Source organism: Micropterus dolomieu, linkage group LG07 (assembly GCF_021292245.1).
Source record: "Micropterus dolomieu isolate WLL.071019.BEF.003 ecotype Adirondacks linkage group LG07, ASM2129224v1, whole genome shotgun sequence".
Lineage (NCBI taxonomy): Eukaryota > Metazoa > Chordata > Actinopteri > Centrarchiformes > Centrarchidae > Micropterus > Micropterus dolomieu.
Genome location: NC_060156.1, coordinates 263006 through 267243, shown reverse-complemented (window position 1 = coordinate 267243; position 4238 = coordinate 263006). Strand labels below are relative to the sequence as shown.

The following is a 4238-nucleotide window of genomic DNA, read 5'->3' as shown; positions in this document are numbered from 1 at the left end:
AAAATGTAGAGCAGCCTCTGGTGGGATCACCAGGACAGAAGTCAGTAAGGACCAGTACATCAAAGGACAGATTTTAGAAACAGCTGATTCAGTCAGAGGGTGTTTAAGTGTGTTAAGGGAGAAATTTCTTGTTTTCAGATTTGAATAGGTAGAGGCTCCCGTGGACACATTAAGTTGTAAAGGCACTGCTGGGATTTGAACCCAGGATCTCCTGTTTACAAGACAGGCGCTTTCACCAACTAAGCCACAGCACCCGCCGCAGGCAACTACGCTACCTGTTTCAGGTCGTCTACTTTTGTAATCAAGTATTCGGATTGCCACGCTCTACTTGTTCACTTGCGTTTTTCTTGAAGCTGCATAGAACGCACATGAGGTTATTCTCATTTTTGTCCTTGGGAAGTGGCACATCGTTATGAAAAATGATACTCAGGCACCGCTGGGATTTGAACCCAGGATCTCCTGTTTACTAGACAGGCACTTTGACCAACTAAGCCACGGCGCCATGTGCTTTGGTCGTTTGACAGACTTTCCCGTGAATGTTTCAATGAAATCAAATGGGCTCGTTAACGTCTTTCATTCCTTTTTCAGTAAAAGCAAAGAAAAACAGACTTGCTGTTCACTTCTAGGATGGCATGTGGTAGCGGAAAAGCCAACAGAGACATGTGTTTGCCGAGGCATTCGAAACATCACGTGTACTCGTTTTCCAATCTCGGTTCCATGATGCTCAAAAGCCGTGTGCTTTGAAAGCAATTCACATATCCCCTTTATCAGCACACATCTTACAATCATATAAATATCTGTCCATCCTACCTCCAAAAACAAACCATTTTCATTGTGCTGCAGAAGTTCATGCTAACCCATCGACGCAACAGGTTGTTTTCTGATCAAACACGTTTCTTTATGTAATGATAATAAATAAAACAGCATTTATTCACAGTTAATGTCTCCACCACTCACATCTACGTTAACTACCACCTGGGTATAAAGGAGGAGCTCGATCACTGGACCACATGGGACGGGAACATCATGTGAGCCTTGAAATGATACGACTCGAAAGTCAGAAAGTGCATCTGTTGGCATCTGCCTCTTCAGTTCAGCCTCTCTTTCTTGTCTTTCTGGTTGTCAGGTGTGCTTTATTGCAGGAGCTGGATCAGGTGTGCTGGAGTTTGCAGCTTCATCGTCAGACTTTACCACTTTATATTCTGGACGTCACCACACCACCAGCTAAACGGTGAGTCTCAGTTCAAACTTTATTATCTCTCTGTTTTTTCCACCTTGATAGACATATAAATACATAAAAAGTAAAGAGATCAAAAATATACCAGTAAACAAAAATTACAATAATACCATAATGCTATTGGAAAAACGATTGCAAAATATACGGGATCATTAGCAAGTATGTGCAAAAGTTCACAACACACATCGAGCATAAATTACAATCTTTCCTTCTACTGGAGGCGTACAGGTCCAGAAGAGAAAGAAGATTGCAGCCAATCAGCTTCTCTGCAGAGCGAATGATGCGCTGCAGCCTGCCCTTGTCCCTGGCGGTGGCAGCAGCGAACCAGATGGTGATGGAGGAGGTGAGGATGGACTCAATGATGGCGGTGTAGAAGTGCACCATCATTGTCTTTGGCAGGCTGCTGCAGGAAGTACATCCTCTGCTGGGCCTTCTTGGTGAGGGAGGTGACGTTCAGCTCCCACTTGAGGTCCTGGGAGATGATGGTGGTGACGATGATGATTTAAAAAAAACTCCATCAATATGAAAAGGCAAAAACACTCAAAGCGCCGTCAAGAGCACCCCACACCAGAAGGCAGCGATGTAACTCCACCCCTAAAGCCATGTTGGCCAATCAGAAGCCTGAAAAATAACTTCAGCAGGCTGCTGGCAATTTCGGCCCATGTAAACAAAGCAGGTAACGGCACTCGGACATCACAAGCTAAAACCTCAGTTTCCCGTCTACACAACAACACTGCAAACAGAGTTGGTGTAAATCTTCACCCAGGCAGGAGTGTTTAAAAGGTTTTTACAAATACCCGTGTACTCGTGGACAGGGCCTGAGAATCCTGGCCCTCCAAGACTTCTGACGCTCACTAAACCCGCTCTCTGAAACGGGGCCCTGGTGTTTTTGTCAGTTAGCAGACAGCTTCAGGTGCATCAGCATGTCGTTCTTCACTAGAGGAGGCATTCAGAGATGCCTTTTTATTCTCTGTACGTCACAACATACATAACAACATGCTCCAGCTGGTGCGCTATTTGGACAGTTTAAATGTTTTCTGGATTCTGATTGGCCAGCTGATGACAGGTCTAACTCGTCTTTCTTCTCTGCAGTCTGTTATGTTGATGGACTTAATAAGTGAGGTCAGGTGACGTAGTTTAGGGAATCCTTAGAGGTCCTTTAGGAGGTTCTGGGGGCCCTGAAGATGGCTCTAGTGGTCCAGCGGGTAGTTCTAGGATTGCTTTAGGAGGTTTGACTGGTACTTGATATGACTTCCAGTACTTGTGAAGGTTCTAGAGGTCCTTATTGTGTTTCTTGCTGTCGTGTGGTTCTAGGGTTCATGAAGATGGATCCAGAGGTGCTTCAGGTGGTGTAGTTGTCGTGGGGCGTTCTAGAGGTCTGTTTTAATTTAAGGGAACTAACCCTATATGGGGGATGCAGAGATAACTTGGATCACTGTTGTTATCAGTGACAGAAGAACTGGACTCCAGTGTTTAAACTCCTGCAGTTCCCTGGTGAGTCCAGCAGGGGGAGGGAGCTGATCATGTTCAGTCTGAGCTACAGACCAACAGGCCTCCCGCCATCAGCTCTGATGTAATCAATGATGCAACTACCTGCAACTCTTCACTCTGCTTCTCATGAGAATACAAACTTTAATGTATCTGCACATTTTATTCCTTTCACCGCAAGAATTTCACTTATATAACAGAACCGTTTGTTTTTTAGGCTATTTTTCACCACAGTTACAGAAACGTAGAGTAACTGCAGGAAAGTTAAGTTTGAGGGAACCTTTAGAACTGCTCAGCCTTCTGAGTGGTTCTTTAAACTGCTTTAAAAGGCCAGTCCAGCCAAATCAAGAGGTTCTGGTGACCACAGATGAGGTTTTAGGGTTCATTTTTGGTTCTTTTGGTAATTCAGTCATCCTTTAGAAAGTTCTAAAAGTAAATTGAGAAGGTTCTACTGGTCACTGAGGAGGTCCTAGTGGTCCTGTCTGTGGTCGGTCATCATTATTTTTACTTTCCAGTAAATAAAATTATTTTGACCCACATTTTTATTGTTTGCCTTTTAACGTTCATCATTTCATTGTTTTCCTGACAGCAGTGGGCATCCAGCCAACACGCATCCAACCAACACGCATCCAACCAACACGCATCCAGCCAACACGCATCCAACCAACACGCATCCAGCCAACACGCATCCTGCCAGCATCCAGCCAACACGGATCCAGCCAACACGCATCCTGCCAGCATCCAGCCAACACGGATCCAGCCAACACGCATCCAACCAACACGCATCCAACCAACACACATCCAGCCATCACGCATCCTGCCAACACGCATCCAACCAACACGCATCCAGCCAACACGCATTCAGCCAACACGCATCCAGCCAACACGCATCCAGCCAACACGCATCCTGCCAACACGCATTCAGCCAACACGCATCCAGCCAACACGCATCCAGCCAACACGCATTCAGCCAACACGCATCCAGCCAACACGCATCCAGCCAACACGCATCCTGCCAGCATCCAGCCAACACGCATTCAGCCAACACGCATCCAGCCAACACGCATCCAGCCAACACGCATCCAGCCAACACGCATCCAACCAACACGCATCCAGCCAACACGCATTCAGCCAACATGCATCCAACCAACACGCATCCAGCCAACACGCATTCAGCCAACACGCATTCAGCCAACACGCATCCAACAAACACGCATCCAGTCATCACGCATCCAACAAACACGCATCCAATCATTACGCATCCAACCAACACGCATCCAGCCAACACGCATCAGGCCAACACGCATCAGGCCAACACACATCCAGCCAACACGCATCCAGCCAACACGCATCCAACCATTACGCATCCTGCCAACACGCATCCAGCCAACACGCATCCAACCATCACGCATCCTGCCAACACGCATCCAGCCAACACGCATCCAGCCAACACGCATCAGGCCAACACACATCCAGCCAACACGCATCCAACCAACACGCATCCAACCAACAC

General features: G+C 46.8%; 2 non-coding genes across 2 annotated transcripts; both read right to left on the bottom strand.

The window, feature by feature from the left end:
* Positions 1-180: 180 nt before the first annotated feature.
* Positions 181-254, bottom strand: trnat-ugu. Its single transcript has one exon. It is a non-coding gene; the product is annotated as a tRNA-Thr (tRNA).
* A 174-nt stretch (positions 255-428) lies between these two features.
* trnat-agu lies at positions 429-502 on the bottom strand. The gene has a single exon. It is a non-coding gene; the product is annotated as a tRNA-Thr (tRNA).
* Positions 503-4238: the final 3736 nt, after the last annotated feature.